The sequence below is a fragment of the Pongo abelii genome, chromosome 11, assembly GCF_028885655.2.
Source record: "Pongo abelii isolate AG06213 chromosome 11, NHGRI_mPonAbe1-v2.0_pri, whole genome shotgun sequence".
In the NCBI taxonomy this organism is placed as follows: domain Eukaryota; kingdom Metazoa; phylum Chordata; class Mammalia; order Primates; family Hominidae; genus Pongo; species Pongo abelii.
The window spans coordinates 79,407,771-79,431,216 of NC_071996.2; the positions used below are offsets into that span (position 1 = coordinate 79,407,771).

The window sequence follows — 23,446 nt, forward strand, 5'->3', positions numbered from 1 at the left end:
GATCCAGCCTTTTTCTACCTTATTTTTTCATCTGTAATTGTTACCATTGCCATAATGAAGGCCAAGGTGCCAGTAGTAAAGCCAGCATCTCCTGATTGGTTTATTTATTTATGCAAGTCATTGACGCCAGGTAGCAGATTGTACACTGGAAGGCTTTCTGTGTCTCAGGCCAAAGACTAGTAATCTTCTCCTTGGGCAATGCCGAGATAACACATGTCAAGAGGCAGCAGTGACTCGCAAGCCAACTCATCACTCACCTCGTCCCATCACTGGCCTGGCCCACTCTCATTGCAGTCTTTTCATTACCATTCCGAGGGGGCCTAGAGACCTTAGCTGTTGCACAGGGAAGAAAGGGATAGGAGAAGGGGGAATGCATAACACATGCAGCAAGAGGGATTTAGTGAGGCAGGAACCAGCAGGTGAACAATGACTTATTTGGAAACATGCAGCTGGGTGTGTATTATTTGCATATCAGAGACCCTTTGTTAAAGTGGCTTGCCCAGCTGTGTGGGCACATTGGTGGGGGCGGGGGGGGGGCGGTGCTGGTCAGAAGCAGAAGATCAATTCTCAGAGAAAACAGAGTGACTTCCTATCTAATTGGTGCACAAGTTGAGGATGGCATGCTCATAGGGGACCTGCTGCAGAAAAGCTGTGTGCTTCCGAGATTTATTTTCCTTCTGCCAAGTATATTATTTCCAAACTCATCTTTTCAAGATCTTGCAAATTCCCTTGAAAAGAAAAGATTTAACAGTTTAAGGAAAACAACAGCAAAACAAAAGCCATGTTGATGAGGGACAGAGATAAGGTTGGGTTTGAAATGAGTGACGAATCTCGTAATGAGGTGTGCAGCTTTGTATATTAAGCGATTTCTCTGCAGTACTTTTCCAGATGTGATGGAATACATTTATTTTTGTGCTCATCTGAACTGAAATAATACAAATGAGATACTAAAAAGATATCATTATGTGCAGAAATAGGCGAAGAATTTAGAATCCCAATTCTATAAGTTAACAGCTGTGCGTAAAGCAATTCAGAAATGCTTCGAGTCTGCAGGTTGCCTGGGAATCTCTGTCTAGCTCGTATGGACTGGGTGACAATCTACGTGTGAATCCTGCATGTTGATAGTTCAAGGCTACTTTATTTCAGGCAGAAATAAATAGCTAGTAGTAAGAAGTCTGTCTCCACCGAAAACCTGCAGTACAGCTGAATACAGCCACTGCAGTAGTGCCATAAAACGGGATGAGTTTAAAACTACCAGATGGTACCCTGTACAGTGCCTGAAATAAAATGGAGAATTAGGGTGCCCCAAGGTGTGCACAGGAAAGGCAATTACATGAAATAAATGTGCCTTGGGCCTACAGGATGCTCAAGTATGCTACACAGGAGACATATAGTACATCTGGTGAACAGATTTTATCACACACTGGAAAGCCATAAAGCACGCCGTTGAATATCAGAACCCCGTCTTACAATGACATTTTACCTGTGTTGCTATTCAGTGCTGTTTATTTTAAAAGGTGCTGTAATCTCAATGATGTGTTTTAAAAGCCTCCTTAACAATGTTTTCCACTATGTCCCATTTTGGGGGGTACTTTCAATGCAATGAAAGTCTGGACAAATAGCCACTCTGGTCACACGAGATCTTGTTTTTATTTCATTTATCTCATTGCTGATGTGATTTGAGTAATAGGATTATACTTGTCAGCACTCCCCATTTGGGAAAATGCCAACATATTTTTAATGCTATTTCCCACATCTCCGTTGTATTGTCGGTAGCTTCACTAAAGTTTCCCTCTCCACCCACTCCTCCTTTTTCTTAACGTTCAAGGAAAAAGTGATTTTTTTAGTGGTGGGGGTTTGTGAGAAGGATTTGTTGGCACGGAGCCGTTTCTTGCTTCTTCCTCCACAGACGCAAATCTGCTTTCTGTTTGAAAATGGTGTGCTTCTCTTCCTTTGTAAAAATGGCTGAGGAACACATAACATTCATTATTGTTTTAAGAGTTGCTGTAATAAAATCCTCTCAGTACTTAAAGATAGTTTTAGTGTCCCTCCTAGGATTCATTCTAGCTTTGATAATTGGGTAATTGCATCCCCTCCCCCACCAATAAATATTTTCACCCAATTAAGTTTAAAACTATAATAAATTTTAAAGAATTATAGTCTAAAAATTCATACCCTAGAACCAGTATTAAGTATGAATATTTATCTTAAGCCGTCAAGCAGTGCAGCCTGTTTAGATGCTCCCATACCTTCTGTGCAGCGTCCTAGCTCTCGAGAGCTGCTGCTGGCAGTGCGGCTTCCCCGAGTGCCAGGAAGACGTGTGCCCTTTACTGCCTGTATGGTTTTCAGACAAAGCAATCCTTTACTTTCATGTTCCTGTCCTTCTTTGTTTCCATGCAGCATTATTAATTTGTCCATTCATTCATTCATTCATTCATTCATTCATTCATTCCTGTCTTCAGTAAGTTCTGAGTGATTGGGCCCATGCTTATGGTTGAAGCTGGGTATGGAGATATGCATAGATGGACCAAGTGGCTGCCCTGACACAGCCCACAGCTTATTAATACTTTCACTCTCTCCCATTCACTCCACAAACCAATGCATCCGGATACATCTTCCAGGCCTTTATTACAGGTTCACCCTCTGTTGCACAAGAGCATATACTCTCAATGCTAAAGGGCAACTAAATGACACAGGGCACTACCCTCATTGCACAGATGTGTAATAAATGCAGAGTAGCACCCAGAAGACAGTCCAGGAGTTCACATTTCAAACTCCAGCCCAACAGAGACGCCAAACCTCCTGTTCCCTCATGTTGAAAATAGAAATTCAATCACAGCCCCCGAAGCTGGTAGCTTTTGGCAACAGTAACACCTGGAGCTCTGGAGCCAGGAGCAAGGACAAAAGGGCACCACTGGCAAAGCTGAAGCTGAGGTCTGGGAGAAGGGAAAAGTGCAGCTGCAGCAAGAGTGAAAGAGGAATTGATGACTAGGAGAAGAAAGAGAGCCAAAAAGAACAAATCAGTAGGCCCTGCTGGTGGATGAGAAGAGGTTGGACCCTGGACTCTGGGGCTCTGTTGGGCACCGACCTGGTCTCCCCACCGCCATGGTTTCCCTCAGTCCTGCTGCCTTCTTTCATCCACTTTGTCCACTTCTTCTAAGCCAAACCATCCTATCCTGCTGCCCACAAATGCCCAGGTTTGTTCTTCCCTGATTACCCGCTCCACCTCCACCATCAAGGCTTAACCATCTCTGCCCCATTTCCACCCATCACCTTTTAGGAAAAGAGTGTGGCAGCATTGCATGCCCAGGTGGTCATATTTCAGAGGACACATTGTGAAAACACAATGACATAGACACATAAAAACAGTGATGCTGAATCTCTAGGTAATGTGGTTTTGGGTGCTGAGCTCTATTAATAAAGAATATGTCAATGATAATATTCAGTTGGTGAAAAAAATAAGATAATTAGAAAAAAAACCTTTAGCTTCTAAAACCCTATGTCAATAATTTCTGAGGACGTCAACAGGGAAGTTGTTTTTAAAATTCAGGATCATAATACCTGAAAAAAATCAGAATCTAGTAACTTTTCTTCCTCAAAACCTTTCTGATGGGATTCTAGGTGGGGGCGTTGGCGACGGTGGCCATTGGGGTTCACCAAGAAGAAACTTCCAAAAAATTGAAGTTCAAAGCTGAGCTGAAGCTAAAACCAGTCTGGTATTTGGCTCTTTATATCATACACAGAACTGGTCAAGAGGATGGCAATCATAACTTCGTTTTATTTACTCTGAAATATTTCAGACAACTTTAATTAGTTTCAAAGATTTTATTTGAAGAAATAAAAGTAATACATGTCAGAAAATGGTCTGAGTGAAGGGCAGGAAAAGATGACAGGGAAGAATTTGTGAGAAAAGTCTTTGTGTCTGTATTTGCTTTTTACTATATTCAGATTTTTCATCAGTTCTTAATCAGCACTATAAGCAGAAGTTGCAGGCAAGGGCAGGAGAATGGCATTGGTAGTTTTATGGAAGCTATGAGGGAAAAGTGTGTGGGGGAAGGAGTTCTTGGTATGAACTGTACAAGTTTGTTTCAATGCTGTTTCTCCAAGGGCAGGTTGGGCTACAGGTGGCTGCTTTCTGGCCGATGCCAGTTGGCATGTCACCTGCCCTGAGAGTGGAGTTTTCAGAAGGAAGGGATCAGATCAGAATCAGCCAAGGTTCCAAGGAGCCTCCCCTAGATGGATGCAGTCTGAGCAGGTGTGGAGAAAGGTCGTTTCCATGGCAGCTGTCACTAGGCGCTCTGCCAGGGAGGCTGACTAGTACTTAGCGGACTGGATGCAAGATGTCAGCATCTCCAAACTACCCTGCTGTATGAACAATCCGTGAGCAGCACCCGACTTCCAGCAAGCAAGGCTTTAGAGCATGGTGGGTAAAAAGAGAGTGAATGCACCGAACTCCTGCTGCTGTTGTTTCCCAGCTGTGCAACCTCGGACAGGTTATTTTATCCCTTTAAGCCTCAGTTCTCCACTCTATAAAGTGGGCATGAAAACAGTAGTGCTTTCCTTATAAAACCGTCATGAAGAATCAATGAGATAATCCACATAGAAGTACATGGCCTGGCTTACAGTAAGGACTCAATCATTTTTAGCTGTTGTTACAAATAATAACTCTGTAGTCAAGGATGAATGAACTAGAGCTGTAGAGAGGAGCAGAGGGAAATGAGACTGTCTTGGAGCATCATAGAAAAGCATCAGAAAGCACATAAAAGAAAAAAATTAGGGGAAGGCACAGTGAGGGTAGAGGACATACAAGTGGTGAGAAATGAAATTAGATTGGACTCACTCTTCACCTAATATCGCAAGATTTTCCATCATTAAGGATCCTCAGCCAAGGGATGGGAATCTTTTGGGATAAGCAGAGGCAAGTGGTGGGTGTGGGAGAGCAAATCAGAGACCATTCTAGAAGTTGGCCTGGTGGCAATAAGTGACGAGAATTGCATGGGTGCTTACCCAGTAGCTGTTGGGTGTGGTAAAAGGTGGGTCACAGCTATTATGCTACATGTAGATATAAAGACAGGGGAAGTGGGGAAAGGGGCCCTGTGGGTAAATGTTGACTATTAGTGTGGAAATCAAAGTCAGGACAACCTGGGTTGTGACCCCAGAGATTTTGCCAAAGCCAATTGAAGGTCTTTAGACAACAGAGGTTCTACAGGGTCTCAACATGTGATGGTACAAACGGGAAGGTTTTGTGCTTGTAGAAAAGTGGTGACATTGAGGAACAAAGAGAAACCTGTTCATAAGGCCTTAAATGACATCACATGCTAGTATTCATTTTTTTTTAAGGTGACAGAGTAAAATACAGTAAGGGCAGGGATGTAAGAGGATGTTCTAAGCAGAGGGGAATAGGAATTAGCTGAGATGCTTTCAGGAAACAACAGGAAGTCTGGTGGTGGGGAGGACAGGATAGTGGAAGAAACACTTTCCAATTGAGGAGAACCAGGCTTGACATACAATCAGTTGTGCAAATAACAGAGATATTGCTCTCAGCAACGTGGAGCAAATGGAGAGCAGAGAGTCCTGGGCTGGGATATGATGGCCTGGACTGAGGCTACAGGAGAACCAGTGGAAAGGAGGGGTCAAGTTTGAAAACATGGTAGAGATAGAATCAACAAGACCAAATGACCTGTTGGAGTGAGAAATGGGAAAAGGTTGGCACCCAAGGTTCTTTTCAGAGTTCTTATCCTCTCTAACCTTTCCCGCCCACATGACATTGCTTAACACTCCCGGCTTCTGGAAGCTTTTTCTGTTTCTTTAATGAGGCGGCACTGCCCTGCTTCTCCTTCTCGTCATGAGCAAAACATAAATGACCTTTGGAAAGAAATTTATCTCTTCATTCCAACACTCATCTCTCCAAAAGATTAAGTGATTTATGTGACACTGGTCAAATCTGAGTTAAGTAGTAGGTCTGAGCCCATGAGACTTATCTACTAAGCTGAGTTCCATCCCCGGGGGGAGAAAAAAAGGGAAGAGATTTGGTTGCAGGTGTGTACAGATGTGAGCTTGGGGAATTGAAATGTTCCTAGGACTCTCTGCAGGAAACTTAATGCTTCATACCAGCAGGCAAAAATAGTTTGAGGTTCTTTCCCGAGACAGTGAGTTTTAAATAGAGATTTGATTTGGAATGGTCGACATATAAATCTTCCTCTCCGGCTTCCACATGAAGCACACATTTGATCCTATAGACAGCAATGAGTCTTTAAGAGCCATAATGGCCCATCATGCCAGAGGGTATTTATGGATTTACAGCATCTTCAGATATCTGGATCTTGTGCAAGCATGATAAAAACCCTCTGAAATTTTTGCTCAAATAAATAAGTGCTTAGCTAGCTGTGTTTCTTAAATTAAATGTCTCAGCCATTGTTCACTTGTAAAATACCCAAGGGTCCTAGTCTACATTTTGGAGTAATGTGCTGCAACATTTCTGTTGGAAGAATAAAGCAGTTTAGGGGCTGTAGGAAATCACTAACTTCTATTTTTGTTTTTCACACTACTAATTTAATAGGAAATACGCTGCTGAGTACAAGTTTGATGGCAGGCATTTCTCAAGCCATCTCTCCAGTGACCAACAAGGATGATGGGAGTGAAATCGTTTTCTATTTAAAAAACTGATTTGGAACATAGGTCAGTAATTTTAGAAACCAAACGTGTTGTTAGATTCTTAACTGATAGGACTTAGAAGCTAATAGTTGTAGAGATGGGAGTCTTGTCTGTAGAAAGATTGAGTTTCTCATTGAGTTTTCTCATTTTCAGCAAGGAGCTGAAGAATTTTTACTATCTCACAAACCCTCTTCTTTCATAAGGAGAAATATTAAAAGTTATTTTCTACGTCTTCATGAAATGCCTGTCACGATATGGAATTAACATACCCATTTTCATTGAATGCTTAAAACAAAGTATTTTATAAATTGTGGTAAATAAAGCCTCTGACAGGTAGCTGGTACTAGAGCAGTTAACTCTCTCAGAGGACCCTCAGGCTTCCTGGCGTCTTCTGTATGCCATAAGCGAAGGTGCTTTGGCTTAATCCAAAACCAGAGGCCAAAAGTTTACTGATCTGTGTCAGATAGGTAAATCTCAATGCACAGAGATCACTGATTTTAAAAATATAAATGTTTTCCCAACCTATACTTCTTTGTGAGATAAGTATTGGGGAAGAGCTGAACATAATGTATCTTTCTTGGTTTGGGTTATTAAAATGGGAACATGTCATATAATGATAGCCACATATGGAGCAAAGTGTAATGTCTAGAGAAAGGCTGCTGCCACCATCATTACCACAGTGGCCTTCTCGGGCAATCTCCTAAATTCCCAGCAGAGAGGCAGAGTCCTCTAGCTTGCTGATGTGGGAGCCAAGAAATTGAAAACAGTGGGGAAGAACAGGAGGACCTGTACCTGCTACCTCAGCCAAATTACTTGTATTGACTTTGAGTGAAACCCCTTAGGTTTGAAAAAATAGTTGTTTTTGTAATTGTCAAGGGACAACTCAGTTTTTCTAAAAACTCTGAAGGTGAGCAGTCTGAACTCCCATTTACACATGGAACACTAAAAAGCTATATGTAATTGAGGCTTCCCTATGAATCACACAGATTATGCCAATCAGATAATCAGGCATGCATTTAAAGAAAAAGCAGAAGACTGGTAAGTCAGACGCATGGAGGCAGCAGAGAGGAAGACATCATTCCAAAAAGAGATGGTAATCAGTTGGAAAAACTGAGTCCCAAGTCCTCTGTAGCGACTCTTCTGGAAGACCCCAGAATCAACATTAAGGATTGATATGGTTTGGCTCTGTGTCCCCACCCAAATCTCATCTTGTAGCTCCCATAATTCCCACGTGTTGTGGGAGGGAGCCAGTGGGAGATAATTGAATCATGCGGTGGGTGTTTCCTGTGCTGTTCTCATGATAATGAATAAGTCTCACGAGATCAGAAGGTTTAAAAAAATGGGAGTTTTCCGGCACAAGCTCCCTCTCTTGCTGCTCCCATGTAAGAAGTGCCTTTCACCTTCTGCCATGATTGTGAGGCCTCCCGAGCCATGTGGAACTGTAAGTCCATTAAACCTCTTTATTTTGTAAATTGCCCAGTCTCAGGTATGCCTTTATTAGCAGTGTGAAAATGGACTAATACAGTAAATTGGTACCAGTAGAGTGGTGCTGATGAAAAGATACCCAAAAATGTGGAAGCAACTTTGGAACTGGGTAACAGGCAGAGGTTGAAACAGTTTGGAGGGCTCAGAAGAAGACAGGAAAATGTCAAAAAGTTTGGAACTCCCTAGAGACTTGTTGAATGGCTTTGACGAAAATGCCGACAGTGATAAGAATAACAAGGTCCAGGTTGAGGTGGTGTCAGATGGAGATGAGGAACTTGTTGGGAACTGGAGCAAAGGTGGCTCTTGGTGATGTTTTAGCAAAGAGACTGGTGGCATTTTGCCCTGTCCTAAAGATTTGTGGAACTTTGAACTTGAGAAAGATGATTTAGGGTATCTGGCAGAAGAAATTATTTAAGCAGCAAAGCATTCAAGAGGTGACTTGGGTGCTGTTAAAGGCATTCAGTTTTAAAAGGGAAACAGCATGAAAGTTTGAAAAATTTGTACCCTGACAATGCAGTAGAAAAGAAAATCCTATTTTCTGAGGAGAAATTCAAGTTGGCTGTGGAAATTTGCGTAAGTAACAAGGAGCTGAATGTTGATCACCAAGACAATGGGGAAAATATCTCCAGGGCATGTCAGAGAGACCTTTGCCACAGCCCCTCCCATCACAGGCCCAGAAATTTAGGAGGAAAAAATTGTTTCATGGGCTGGGCCCAGGGTCATTCTTCTGTGTGCAGTCTAGGGACTTGGTGCCCTGTATCCCAGCTGCTCCAGCCATGACTAAAAGGGGCCAAGGTACAGCTGTTGCTTTAGAGGGTGAAAGCCCCAAGCCTTGGCAACTTCCACATGGTGTTGAGCCTGCAGGTACACAGAAGTCAAGAATTGAGGTTTGGGAATCTCGCCTAGATTTCAGAGGATGTGTGGAAATGCCTGGATGTCCAGGCAGAAGTTTGCTGCAGGGCCAGGGCCCTCATGGAGAACCTCTGCTAGGGCAATACAGAAGGGAAATGTGGGGTCAGAGCCCCCACACAGAGTCCCTACTGGGGCACCACCTAATGGAGCTGTGAGAAGAGGGCCAACATCCTCCAGACACCAGAAAAGTAGATCCACCGACAGCTTGCACTGTGTGCCTGGAAAAGCTGCAGACACTCAATGCCAGCCCATGAAAGCAGCCAGGAGTTGGGGCTGTACCCTGCAAAGCCACAGGGGCAGAGCTGCCCACTTCTGAGGGAGCCCACCTCTTGTAACAGTGTCACCTGGATGTGAGACATGGAGTCAAAGGAGATCATTTTGGAGCTTTAAGATTTGACTTCCTTGCTGGATTTCAGACTTGCATGGTGCCTGTAGCCCCTTTGTTTTGGCCAATTTCTCTGATTTGGAACAGCTGTATTTAACCGATGCCTGTACCTCCATTGGATCTAGGAGGTAACTAACTTGCTTTTGATTTTGCAGGCTCATAGGCGGAAGGGATTTGCCTTGTCTCAGACTTTGGACTATGGACTTTTGAGTTAATGCTGAAATGAGTTAAGACTTTGGGGGACTGTTGGGAAGGTATGATTTATTTTGAAATGTGAGGACATGAGATTTGGGAGGGGCCAAGTGTGGAATGATAAGGTTTGGCTCTGTGTCCCCAACAAAATCTCATCTTGTAGTTCCCATAATTCCCACGTGTTGTGGGAGGTACCTAGTGGGAGATAATTGAATCATGAGGGCAGGTCTTTCATGTGCCGCTCTCATGATAGTGAATACGTTTCACGAGATGTGATGTTTTTAAAAATGGGAGTTTCCCTGCACAAGCTCTCTCTCTTGCTGCCACCATGGAAGAATTGCCTTTCGCCTTCTGCCATGATTGTGAGGCCTCCCTAGCCACATGGAACTGTAAGTCCGTTAAACCTCTTTCCTTTGTAAATTGCCCAGTCTTGGGTATGTCTTTATCAGCAGTGTGAAAATGGACTAATAAGGGATTGAACAGCTTTTCAGGTATATAAAGCCACAAACATTTCCTTGTCGTGAAGATATTTAGTCTCCAGGCAAGAGGGAAAACTAGTGTGTGTCTTTCTCTTAAGCTTTTTTCAGTTGGACCTCTCGGGGGAATGCTCAGAGGATGTGGTGAAAAGCATTTCTTGAGTTTTCCAGCTTCTTCCTAGCACTGTCCTGTCCTCTAGTGTGGGACCACCAGCTTCCTCTGGATTCAGGGATGAAGGGATTGACAATGGTGCTTAGGTCTAGGGGATTATCCTTTTGATTCTGACCACTAAACTTAATTGGGTAAGTCATGGGGACCAGCTAAGACCACTAAGCAGAGAAATGGCATGATTAGGGTTGTGTTCTATAAAGCCCACTCTGGCAGCAGTGTGGAGAGATGAATTAGAGCAAGAATAGGATGATGGCAGCAAACATTGCCATAGGTATCTGTGGCCGGAGTGGTGGCTCACACCTGTAATCCCAGTACATTTTTAGGGAAACTGAGGTGGATCACTTGAGGCCAGGAGTTTGAGATTAGCCTGGGCAACATCATGAGACCCTGTCTCTACAAAAAAAAAAAAAAAAAAAACTCGAAGAATAACAGAAAAATTAGCCAGATGTCATGCTGTGTGCTTGTAGTCTTAACTACTTGAGAGGCTAAGGTGAGAGAATTGCTTAAGCCTGGAAGGCTGAGACTATGGTGAGCTGTGATTGCATCACTGTACTCCAGCCTGCATGATAGAACAATGCCCTGTCTCAAAAAAATACAATACAATAAAAAGTACTTTGAGAGAGGATAGGAATTTGAAGGACAGTGGCAATTACATTGACAACCATGGTCCTAACAAACCTCCTTGTGTCCCCAGACCATGTCATCCCCACCTTGGTGGCTTTGGTGTCTATGTTTACCAAAGAGCTGCTCCACACCTTCCTCAGATATGAGCTTACATATCATAAGTATGTCTGCTTCTAATATATTTTAATGTGCATTCCTTACTGTAACAGATTTCTGGTAAATTTACAGTTTTGGCATAGGGCCATTTCCTCATCCTGCTCATAACTAAATCCAGCAAGATCTTCTTTACCTCTATTACATTCTAACTGCTGATCACAAAGTCAGGTAGTGCAGGAATAGACACATGGTGACAGCCTACAAACACCCTCTCTTTTTCAGGATGAGTAAAATTACAAAGGGACTGTATACAGCTGAGACCTATGTGGGTTCAAATAATAATAATAATAATAAATAAATAAATATTACACCTTTGTACTTTGTACTGAGCTTTTGCTTTGTACTGCACTGTGGGCTTAATGTTTTATGTATATCTTGTCATTTAATCCTCACAACAATCCTATGAAGTGACTACTGTTAGCATTCCTATTAAACAAACAGAAAACTAAATCTTTTTTTTTTTTTTGAGACAGAGTCTCACTTTGTCGCCCAGGCTGGAGTGCAGTGACAATCTTGGCTAACTGTCAACCTCTGCTTCCTGGGTTCAAGTAATTCTCCTGCCTCAGCCTCCTGAGTAGCTGGGATTACAGGCATCCAGCTAATTTTTGTATTTTTGATGGAAATGGGGTTTCACCATGTTGGCCAGGCTGGTCTCGAACTCCTGACCTCAAGTGATCTGCTGGCCTTGACCTCCCAAAGTGCTGGGATTACAATCCTAAGCCACCATGCCTGGCCAGAAAACTAAATCTTAAAGAGAGTTTAAGAAACCTTCCTAAAGTTTCATAGCTAGTAGGTGGCAAGCAGGGATTCAAATCCAGGTCTATCATGTTCTTGAGCTCAAGCTCAGTGATGCTGTGCCACAGAGAGTATCATCATTTCCTGCACAGATGCTCATCTATTTCTAGTCCAGTCCCATGATATAAGGGCAAACTAAACCAAACTGGAGGCATTTCTCCCAATCCAATTCAAAATTGGAAGAAAAGCTTATCTTAAGCCTTAGAGGATTCTCTTAGATTTAATCTAGCACTTGAAATCTGGGTCTCAACAGAAGGGAAATTGTGGAAGGATCCAGACCAGATGAACTCTCAGACTCATCAGCATGGACCAAATCTAGGTCCTTTGAGAAAGGAACATAATTTATCCAGCACCCATAATGCCCCTCCTTCAAGGGTTGGTGACTAGACTCATCCCAGTCACCTTGCAGGAAATTCCTGGCATGAAACAGGCTCCAGTCCCAAATTTATGACACTTAGGCAGCCGACAGTCTTTGCAGACTTGAAAGAGACTCAGATGAGGTTTTGTACACAGGCATTAATGCTATTTTAGCTACAAGAGCTCTAGGCAGCCATATCTGCCAAGAGAAGTGGATTTTTCAGGCAGAGGTCTAAGATAGCTCCTTTACCTGCCATAGTAAATTGTCAGCTATAAAAAGTCATTCAGTCCCCAATGAAGAAGCTACTCCCGGTCAACAGTTAACTCACATTACAAAGAACATTTTAAAAGTCTGATGGCATAAAGAAAGTAAACAGAAGATTAATATCCAACATTTTTATGCAAGCAATATATCATTAATGATCATTATGGAGAACTTGTGTAGTTCAAATGAGGTTCCAGAAGACTGGAAGCGTTTCACTGTAGCACCAGTATTTATAATAGCCACCCTGGGGAACAGCAGGCCCATCAACTTGACATAGCTAATATGCAAGGTAATGGAAATAAGTAGAGGTGAAATGGAGCCACACGGACACTGAATTATCTTGGGAGCCAACTTCCATGCAAATAATTAGAAACTGCCCTGATTATTAGTAGAGTGGAGAGAACGCTGCCTCAAACACTTAGGTCACATTTTAACTTACTATTTAAAACTGGCGCATCATGTTGTCCTGCTGCTTAAAATCACAGCAAAGAACACTGGATGCAATTGACAGAGGACAAATCATTTCTAATGAAATTTGAGGAAGGAGTTTGTTCACATCGTTTGGGAAGCAGCACAACATTGGAGATGAGGGTGGTCTGTATTTTAGTCCCTGTCCCAAGTGACTCACTGTGCACCATTTTATTATAAAATTCCTTTAACCTTTTATTAATTTTCTCAACTGTAAAATTTAGATAGTATTGCCTAACCTCTTGTCTCATTGTTTGTGTAAAACAAGAGAGATGAGCCTGTATAAAAATACTTGGTAGAGTATAAGACAGGAGAGGGAAATGCAGATGCGTAAATGAGCCAAGTGGCTGCATGGAGGACGCTGGGGGATTTTGCAAACTGGTGAGAAACACCCTATTTTTTAAAAAGGCCTTTCAGCTCTAGCTCATTGTTGCCTTGCAGGAATGAAGGACTGGTGTTGCAGGCAGGTCTTCCCATTTTAAAGTAATATTGGAAATAGCTTTTCTTTTCTGGTAAGTGATCTATTTTAAAATGCAGCAGTGAAAACAAAAGTTTCTAAAACTCTGTACATGCAGATTCCATCCTATTCATGGACTATTAGTCCTCTCCCCCAAAGGGTCATATGGTATAAGGGTAATTGGGAATTTTATTAGTTGATAATAACAATAATTGCTAACATTTATAGAATTATAGACTAGAATATTAGCTGTGTGCTAGGTACTTATTTTTACTGTGGAAATGAGGGTTTCCTTCCAGCTTTATTGAGGTATAACTGACACAAAAATTGTATATGTTCAAGGTGTACAGCATGATAATTGGAGAGGTACTCTTCCAAATGTTATATAAAGTAGTCCCAGAAAGCCCAAGAAAAGGTACTATTATAATCCCCATTTCACACATGTGGAATCTGAGTGAGATTATCCCTGGTTAAAATTACATGAATTTTTTAGAAGCCTTAATTTCTAAAAAAAAAAATTATAGAAATCTTAATTTTTAAAAAAATGTAGTGGAGGATGTGATGTAGAAGCCCCCAACCCTCAACTCTTTTTAAACCAAACCCTTCACTGTGACCATTCCAAGGGAGTATTTTCCCAAAGCATGGTTAATTATGGATCTTCCCTGTACTGTAAATAAGTACAGAGAATTTGCCAATGTTTCCTCTCATACATCTACTTTTCTTTAGCTTACCTTGGCCCATGGAGTTAGTTAACTAAATAAAACTAAAAATTCATTTTTATTTAACTGGACAAAGCAGGGAGTGGCCAGGGAAGGTAATTTCTTAGCCTGACTTAGAGCTAACCATGATGTGGGAAAGGTGAGCTGCCCAATGTCAATCCTGGATCAAGTTCAAATACAAGAGTCCAGAGGAAACACAATAATATTTCATTTTCTCATTATTGCACATTAAAGACTCTACTAGAGGCCTTTCATCCTGGAAAATAATATCTAGAGAGGATCTTCAAGTTTAAGAAAGATATTTCCAAGAAGATCTAAAAATAAAGAGATAGGATACCCACAAGAGAGGAAAAATCCTCAATTTTCTATTAGTAGATCAAATAATGAGGTGAATATCTGAATGATGAATAAAACATGACTTCATTTTCCCTTTCTTCTTGTCCCTTTAGCAGGTCTTTGTCAGTTCCTTTGCTTATTAGCATGACTGCCAGAGAGTAGGCAGAACAACAGTCAAAAAGCAGTATTCTTTGTGGGACAGTTAGAAGAAAATTATCATCTGTAGTGATTATTAGAAAAGGGCTAACAAAGAAAGAAATTTCTGATTACCTACACACCTTAAGCATGCACGATTGGCATTAGTATTATTTGCCAATCCAAGTCTGTATTCCTACTCTTCCTTACACTCTCATTTCCCACATTTCTGTTTTCCCTGCCCAGACATTTCCAGCAGTCTCTTTCAGCATGGAGATGAAGGGCTTCCAAGTGATGGCAAGCAGTTAAAAATATCAGAAGGAGCTGGCAAATGACAGTAATAGTTAAGGGAAGTAAGAAATGGAATCTTACCAAGGGTCAGTGTGTGGGACTCCGACGATTCCGGTGCACGTGAATGACTAACTTGGGCCAACGAGAAAACAAAATGGGCAGTCCAGATGAAGAGGAGCCTCATGCCATCTCCCTGTCCACGGGCTTGGGGCCTGTGTCCCTTCTTTTCCTGTCATGGTCTGAGTGTTTCCCCAAGAAGCCAGGGAATTAGAACAGGATGTATGTAACCCCAGAGGGAATTCTAAACAAAAGCAAAACAAGAAAAGAAACTTCCCTTTATGTGCCCTTCACCAAAGGAGCATTCATTCTGAGAAGTAGATTTCTCTTAAAATGGCGTTTCCTTGGCCTGTGAGAGGGAACTAGTCAGTGATTCTCAGAAGCAACTGCAAAAGAGTCTTGGAATTATAACAGCTTGTTGCTAACCTTGACACTAATCATGAAAAAGGAAGTGGTAATCATTAGAAAATTCCCAAGAATAGGTTATGCTGGGACAGAGGGAAGAACGGTACTGATATTTTAAAATTGAGCAACATTTATCCCCTCCACATCCTCCAAAACAGCCCAGGGAGCTTGTGGATCCTAAGCGTTTTTATCACATTCAATTGTGTAAGTATTCATAGGGCTTTGGAGTATACCTACCACTATGCTAGGAGTTTCTTTAGCGAGAGAAGGCTTTTTCATTAAGCAAAGACATCATGTTTGGGAATGAAGTTAGTGGGGTCAGGAGAGATTTTCATGATTCTCGGGCTTAAGGAGGGACTTACATCCTGGCCCTTGATTCAAGACAGGAGAACTGTCTTGTGCACATTCCAGAAGTGGGTATCCCAGAGGTGAGGACATTTAAGGCACCTCAGTTATCAAAGAAGTACAGGCTATTGGACAACTTGCAGCCCGCTGTAGGCCCAAACTTAATGCTCTGTGGAGAACTAGACTCAATTAAATTGGGGACTGCCTTGCAGTTACCAAGTTTCATGCAACTTCTGATGGATTTGGAATGAGGAAGAGAGGCAGGCCCAGAGCAAAATCAGCTGAGTCGGGAAAGGGGAAAATAGACTCAGAATGTAAAAGCAGGGTTCTCTGATGGGCTGAAGAACTGACACATGGAAAATGTAATGCATTATTGACAAACACGTATGCTGGCTGCAAAAATAATTAACACAAGAAGAAAAGAAATAGGAATGAAATGGAGCAGAAAGACTTAGAAAGATTGTGAAGTGGCCGCTGAAATTGCCAAGCTAATGTCAGAGAGATGATTAAAATTTTCCAGTAGAACAGGTGAATAGGTACTTAGGAGAGTGTGGTGTAAACCAAGAGAAAGTGGATCATTATATGGATCTGCACTGAGGTACTAATCAGCATTTTATGTGCAACTTTGCGGTGCACATTTTAGCAGATGGAGGAAGCTCTTAAAAGCTGATAGCTAAACCAAGTCTGACTGCCTTTCTGTTTCATAATAACCATCCCTGGAATGGGTACTTGTTCCTGTGAGCACTGCAGAATCAGTTCCCAGAATAGAATTCCAGAAATATCAATATGTTCACAAAGTAAAAATATCTGCAAAACTCTAGGATCAAAGGAGAGGAAGGGAAAGGAAGGGAAAATTTACATCTTCCTAAACAGGAGTACCTAGATGAACAGGCTATAACAGAGTTCTCAGTAATGAGAACTCAAAGATCAAGTAGCAAAAAGGAGGAAATCTTCTGCAGGCCAGACTGTATATATGCACTCATGCACACACACATTTTTGTAGAAACTGTATTGCTGCAATAACCAAAACAATTAGATGGTGGATTGTGGGTATGTTAAAAGAGAATAATTCTTCATGATCAGAATGTCTTTTTTGCTCATTCAACAGAAAAAGACTCTTATTTTTTATTTGTTGGCAAAGCCAAATTAGAAAAAATATATATCTTTACGACCATAGGAGACAAATGAGTGATACCAAATATCACTAAAAATGCTATTAATCTACAGTGATATAAAATTACCATCTCAGCACAAAGAAAGCCTATATAATCTGAATTTCTCCGGCATCATAAAAACGAATGAGAAGCGAAATTGAGAGTAAGTATGCTTTTGAGATGCCGTTAAGAGTTACATGGATTGTTAACAAATGTGGCTAGACAGACTGGTGATTTACCTTGGGTAACAAATTTATAGAGATACAGAAAATTTCCAGAAGGGACCAACTCATTGCCCTTCACTTTGGTTGATGACACCTTTGAGGGTGTTATTCTCCTTTCTTGGATATTAAAGTGTGGCTGATTAGCTATTGACTTTATAGATTATTTCCCCATTTTTATTTGTTTATTTTCTGCATATAGCAGAAGCCAAAAATAGCTTGGGGTGGGGTGAGGGTGTGGCAAGGAAGAGGATACAGGTCAGGAGTTTCTTCATGTACCAGAGGAGCCTAAGTGACCTCACTGGGTGACCAGTGAGGTACACAAAGGACTTTGGCTTCATCACTATGGGGACTTCCTCAAATCTGGACAAGCCCCACTCTCTGTTAATCTTCCATTATCTCTTAATCAGTCTAGGTGAGTGGAACGTCAGCCCAATTCCAGGCTATTTCCACAAGACCCTGGAAGAGCTGGACAAGGGCAATGGCCAATTCTATAACTAAGAGGAAGTACAGGGCAATATCTTACAGGAAGTGGAGAGCAGTATTTAACAGGAAGTAGAGGGCAGTATCTGACAGGAAGTAGAGGGCAGTTTCTGACAGGAAGTAGAGTGTAGTATCTGACAGGAAGTAGAGGGCAGTGGCATTGGGCTGTTGAGGGGGTGAGAGGACAATGAGGATGTGGAGGAGGAAGGGTAAAAAGATGGGATAAGGAGGGAAATGAGTGTTTTCACATCTTCTCCCATATTTAAAAAATAAAAAGAAACAAAAAGGAACCTCACTACCAACACCACCACTTAGGGGAAATTTAGAAAGGAACGTGTGAGTTTTCAATTTGTCTCAAAGTTGGTGTGTGAACAAGATATGAAGGTGATAAAACTTTACGAAAATGCTGCCAGTAACCTCTGAAGTTTGCTGCTAGCCAGGGAAAATATGCAATGAGTGGTAGCAATGGCATTTTCCTTTATGTCAGCTGCCTTCTACAAAGATTTTAACATTTATATTATAATACTAATGCAAGACATCCCTGTGAGATGAGCAGAGGCTTTTAGAATCCCATTTCCCTGAGGATTACAGCCTCCTTCCCAGGGGCACATAATTAGAACAAGGCGAATCTGGAAATAGAACTGAAGTCCCATTCTAGTCTATTGTTCTTTCCCTGAAACTGAACCAGGCATCTTTTCCTAACATCCCTCTAGACAGAAACTCCATCTCTGAGAACATGAGGATGCTGGGCATGGCCTTTTATGTCGAGCAGAAGTTCCAAGGTTGGCCCCCACGATAGATCCAGGTTTATGGGACCTAAAGCTTAAACTTGTGGGTCACTCTTGAAGAAAAAGAATTTTAAAAGATGAGTTAAAAAGTAGGTATGCATGGGAGAATTTATTTCAAAAAGAAATTGCATCAAATCAGAATGTTGGAAAACTCACTGCTGTAGTTTAATTTATCTGACTCCTCCATTTGATCCTCAGTTTTGGAGGTAGGGCCTAATGAGAGGTGTTTGGGTCATGGGGTGGATCCCTCATGAATGGTTGGTGCAATCTTTGCAGTAATGAGTTAGTACTTGCTCTATATTAGTTCCCGTAAGAGCTGCTTATTTAAAAGAGTCTGGCACTCCCCTCTTTATCTCTCGTGCTTCTTCCTTCACCTGTTATCTCTGCACAACTGGTTCCTCTTCCTCTTCCACCATGAGTGGGAACAGCCTGAAGCTCTCACCAGAAGCAGATGCTGGTGTCATGCTTCTTGGACTACCTACAGAACCATAAGCCAAACAAACCTTTTTTCTTTAATTATCCAGTCTCTATTATTCCTTTATAGCAATACGAATGAACTAAGACACTGAACAATATCACAAATTAAAAAAAAATCAGAAAGGAAAGTAACATTATGTTTTTGGTAATTAAGCGCCTAATTGCAGTTCTATAATGCTTGTTTCCCTTCATCTTTGCCTTTATACTCTTTGATTGTCCCTTTAGAAAAAATTACAAAATTGTTATATAGAGAGGAAAACATAATTCAGTCTTTCCTCTACTGTGTTTGATCAAAATGTGGTCATTATTGGTTTCGAAAAGTTACTTTTCACTTCAGCCTTTTATTGGCAATGCCATATCTGTAAATTCCTTGGCAGTTTTTGCCTGAGGCCAAAACTTTTAGAGACTGTCAACCTTCTAGTCTGGCTGGTCAGCCCCTCACTCCACCTCCCTGTTCCCAGTTACAGTTTCTCACCGACTCCTTCCTTACCAGGTCCAACCTGGGGTAAGGTGGCCAGGGAGTCAAGGTGCTCTGAAGCCTAGGTCAAAGTAGTAATGAGCAGTGCCTGGTTCAGATTCCTCTTACTGAAGGTAAGAATGGGTCAGGATGCTCATGGCAGGCCTATCAGAAGGAGCTGTCATTAGGTGTAGGCAGAGGGAGAGGATTTTCTGAGCCCACCAGGCCAGCCAGCAGCCCCAGGATCATGATAGGCAAGGGCAGTGATGCCCCCAGGCTGAGTTAGCAACTTTGTCTTCTTGCTGGGGTGGCTGCTTTCTCTTGAAGACAGCACCTGAGCCTTGAAAAAGACCTTGAATTTTAATCTCCATCTATGCCTTGTATCTGCATCTAATTGGCCATCAGCAAATTATGAAATAGAAGGTTTACTTTCAGGAACACCCTTTCTCCTATGAGCATTTTCTGTTCTTAGAACATAACTACAGAGAAAATTAACAGATAGAGAATTTAAATAATAAGTTTGAAGCTCAAAGGTGCTTTTTAAACCTATCAACAATAAACTGTCAAATTTTGAACAATCATGTTAAAGACTGAATTATCATTCTATGCTCTCTGTAATAAATATTTTGAAATTGTCATATGAAGAGTCAACCAAAGAGTATGTAGCCAAAAAGTGTAGGAAAAAAGGTATTGTATTGCTGTGATCCCCTAACCAGCCCCAGAAGCCAGAGGAGATTCCCCTCAACCCTGTAGGACTTGCTGTTGGCTTCCTGGTAGAGCTCATTAAGCAACACGTCCCTTTTGATTAAATGCCTGGGAGCTACTTAAGATGCCCCACACCTTGGGTGATTGAATTTAGATCAGAAATTTTAAAAACAAAATCATTAAGACTTTAAGGAATTTACCTATATCTGTGGAATTAAATGGAGCCAGTAGGGAAGATATTATGATATTGGAGAATTTCCCCTCATTTAAGCCAAGAGTTAGACATACCCATAACATTTATGCCTAAAGTTAACACCAAGTCCGAGCTTAGCAGGTATTGATCATTTACCAGCTGTATGACCTGTAACAAATTTCTTAACATTTTTATTAGTCCTAGTTTCCTCATCAATTAGAAAGGGGAATGATGCTATGGTCATACTTAGCTTGCAAGGTGTGAAAGCACCCTATTACAGTGCCCTACATATGGTGCTTAATAAATGTGATTTCTTCTTATGGTTTTACAATATGAGTTCTTGAATTTTATAGTTTTCTATGGTGTCTTTCATCTTTACTAAATGGTCCATTTATGTAACTTGAGCTCCTGCTGAATCCCAAGAGACCTCATTGTTTTTAAGTCCTTACTAATTCCTGATTTTTGCTTTATCTCCTTCACCTGAAGACCAAACCCTGAACTTTTGCTTATACCCTGTATTACCTATTTTGTGTGATGTTGATACTAATACCTGGAATAAATGTGCTCACAATGTTATATCATTTCTTCACATAGATTTTGATGCTCATCTTCCTAGAAAGACTAGCCACATCTCTCAACGGGCAAGTCTGAGGCATCATGATACACAACACTTTTTCTCCTGCTCAGATTTCTCTGGACTACACATATTTCTAATTTTAGGAGTAGCTGCAAGCAGTTAGGAGTCATGCACTCACATATTCAATGGTCTGTGCCAAAGCTGTCCATGTCTGATAGGGTAATGTGTACTCAGTTATTTTAAGTTCTTTCCTTTGAAATGAATGCTTTACTGTTTCCACATTTTCTGATATTCAGAAATATACTTTTCCAGACCTCTTCCTAACACATGTCGATTTTAAGGTCTGCACCAGAGCTCTGTTCTGCTCTTGACTGTTGAATATATGTGGCTTACTTTAAAAAAAAAATTGTGTTTGCCCATAGAGGGGCAGGGGACCGGGGAGGAGAAGGTAGGTAAGGTAGGATTCTGACTCCAGATGAGCTGATTAAAAGGTATCTGAGATAACTGTTTTCAAAGGTGGAAAGAGACGGCTGGAAATCAATGGGCAGGCATGTTGGAATATAAAAGTAATCAACATGAACACAGGCCATATCATCAATGCTCTCTGAATGCAAAGGGAAAGGGAACTACTATGCTGTGGCTTCCTTCAAATTGATGTGTGTTTCCAAACTTAGAGGAGCAAGGGAAATGCTTGCAGGGACTTTAACTTGAAAAAAAATAGGCTTGTGGCATTAACATAGCACGCTGAGTTCTTTGGAGTCAAGGTGCTGGCTAAATTTCTGCTGCTAATAAATGCTTTTATCACAAAGTATACCCAATTCCACCATCTGTGTGATGCATACCAAGTTTCTTTGGTTTGTAGCAAGACCATTTTGCATTACAGTTATTCAAAAAATCACTGATCAATTACTAAGATGCATCTTTATAAGAAATAAATTCTTGACATGCATAGAAGTATATGGATGGTTGAAAGTAACTTGGAAATTGGAGTAACTGAAATAATTTAATCTAATCCAATCATTTCACAGGTGGGAGAGCGGAGGCCCAAGTTACTTGTCAAAGTAACTATCATTCTTTGACCAGTATTAACATCTGTGTGTCCTGATACCTACTCGAAGTCAAACTATGACATGATAATATCTGTACACCAATCACACAGAAATGAACTAGAGGTGATATAGTTTAGACATCCCTTCCAAATCTCATGTTGAAATGTAATACCCAGTGTTGGAGGTGGGGTCTAGTGGGAGGCGGATCCCTCATGGCTTGGTGTTCTCCTTGCAATAGTGAGTACTTCAAGATCTGGTTAAGTCTGTGGCACCTCTCCCCACCTCACTCTCTCTTGCTCCCACTCTGCCATGAGAGATGTCTGCTCCCACTTCGCTTTCTGCCATGAATAAAAGCTCCTTGAGGCCTCCCCAGAAGCCAAACAGATGCCAGTGCCTTGCTTCCTGTACAGCCTGCGGAACTGTGAGTCAATTAAGCCTCTTTTCTTTATAAATTATCCAGACTCAGGTATTTCTTTATAGCAACACAAGAATGGCCTAATACAAGGGGGGACTTGAGGACACCTATATAAACAAAGTGAAAACATTTACATTTTCTTTATACTTTATTATTATAATAAAAATAAAGAGCATTAGAGATGGATATTGAATAGTGAATGTGTGTAAAAGCTCAAAATAAAATCTTTTCCAAGAATTTTAATGAGAAAGTTGAGCTTGCTTCCAGGTACATAACTATTTTATACCAAGTTTTATGTTTGAAATGGCTACAAGCAAGTCCTGATCAAGTCTTTTTAATGATCTCTTCAAATTCTTGATAGTCACCGTTGATGAGAAACTTTGTTCTCACAAGTAGGTGATAAAAAATTTAAAACCGTTTTTTACAGCCATTCAAAAATTTATAACAGTTGAAATTATCTTTAAAGAATTTGAGCTTTTCTTTTTTGTTTTCTTTGACCGATGTAAATGTTAAAATTTCTTTTGATAATGAGAATGGATTTCAAATTCAGTCAAACTTTTTTCATTCCAAGTATTTCAATAGAAAGGCACTTGAACATGCAGAACATGCTCGCAGTGCTGGAGCTCTTGCCCTGCTGTTTGTATGGGCTCCATTAAAAGGGCACTGCTACTGCAAGTACAGGTGTAAGTATCCAGCATACGTGAAGAAAGAGGTGCAGGGCAGCCCTTGAACTCTACCCTGCTGGAGTCTCACCTGTCCTCCCTATCTCCTCATCTCCCACACTCAATCAAGACTTGGACCTCATGGCAAGCTCCTCAGGCCCCTGGAACAAGAAGTCTCTGGCATCTCTGCAGATTTCTTGCCCACAGTGGGTAGCAGCGTGCCCTGAAGCAGACTGCTGAGACAGACAGTGAGGAGCACTTCCCTGGCAGCACTCAGTGTGTTGCAGACAAGCTTGTGGTATTTGCCACCTGCAGGGACTATGGGACATGCTGTCAGAATCCCCTCAAACTGCTTTCAAGGAATCCTGGACTGATGATCAGCTCAGGACCTCAGTTATCCCAGGCCTCATGGGCCAGGGGTTTATTAGATCACAACATACCTATAACCACTGCATGGCACAAAAATCAGGAAGCCCAGAGAACACAAATGTCTGGCCCACTTCTGTAAGTGACAGCCCAGGACTAGAAGGCATTGTCCACCACTCAGTCTGTATTCTTTCCCCTTTCTGTAGTTCATCT

General features: G+C 41.4%; 1 long non-coding RNA gene across 1 annotated transcript in view; it reads left to right on the plus strand.

Moving 5' to 3' along the window:
* The window catches only part of LOC112132329 (uncharacterized), a 168,185-nt gene that overhangs the window by 128,250 nt on the left and 16,489 nt on the right, over positions 1-23,446 (plus strand). Inside the window, exon 5 of the long non-coding RNA XR_010136054.1 lies at positions 22,107-22,211. This is a non-coding gene — a long non-coding RNA (uncharacterized LOC112132329). The remainder of the gene's footprint in view (positions 1-22,106; positions 22,212-23,446) is intronic.